We start from the raw sequence: 782 nt of genomic DNA, 5'->3' as shown, positions 1-782 counted from the left end.
AAAAAAAAAAAAAAAAAAAAAAAAAAAAAAAAAAAAAAAAAAAAAAAGGAAGGAAATTCTGACATATGCTATGACTTGTATGAACCTTGAGGACATTATGCCAAGTGAACTAAGCTACTTACGAACAGACAAATACTGTATGATTCCATTTTATGAAGTATCTAAAGCAGTGAAGTTCACAGAAATAGAAAGTAGAATGGTGGTTACAAGGGACTAGGGAAGGGGAAAAAGGGGAGAAGTTGTCCGATAAACACAGAGTTTCATATTTGCAAGATGAAAACATTTTGGAGATGTGTTTTACAACAACGTGAATATACACAATGCTACTAAACTGTACACTTAAAAATAGTTCAGATAGTAATTTTTATGTTATGTGTTTTTTACCCAATTAAAAAAACAAATCACTGTTTGGAAGAGATATCTGCACTTCCATATTTATTGAAGGACTATTCGCAATAGCCAAGATATGGAATCTGCCAAAGTGTCCAATGGATGGATGGATAACGAAAATGTGGCATATATACACAATGAAATACTATTCAGCCATTAAAAAATAATGAAATTGCCAGGTGCAGTGGCTCATGCCTGTAACCCCAGCACTTTGGGAGGCTGAGGCGGGTAGATTACTCGGTCAGGAGTTCAAGACCAGCCTGGCCAACATGGTGAAACCCCGTCTCTACTAAAAATACAAAAATTAGCCAGACATGGTGGTGGGTGCCTGTAATCCCAGTTACTCAGGAGGCTGAGGCAGAAGAATCACTTGAACCCAGGAGGCAGATGTT

At 36.8% G+C, this 782-nt stretch overlaps 1 protein-coding gene across 3 annotated transcripts in view; it reads right to left on the bottom strand.

Moving 5' to 3' along the window:
* Positions 1-782, bottom strand: part of OSBP2 (oxysterol binding protein 2) — a 200,805-nt gene that overhangs the window by 176,938 nt on the left and 23,085 nt on the right. The gene's annotated exons all lie outside the window — the stretch shown is intronic.

The sequence above is a fragment of the Sapajus apella genome, unplaced genomic scaffold (genome assembly GCF_009761245.1).
Source record: "Sapajus apella isolate SASKATOON/1434 unplaced genomic scaffold, GSC_monkey_1.0 scaffold95, whole genome shotgun sequence".
In the NCBI taxonomy this organism is placed as follows: domain Eukaryota; kingdom Metazoa; phylum Chordata; class Mammalia; order Primates; family Cebidae; genus Sapajus; species Sapajus apella.
This window is presented reverse-complemented; position numbering and strand designations above follow the sequence as displayed.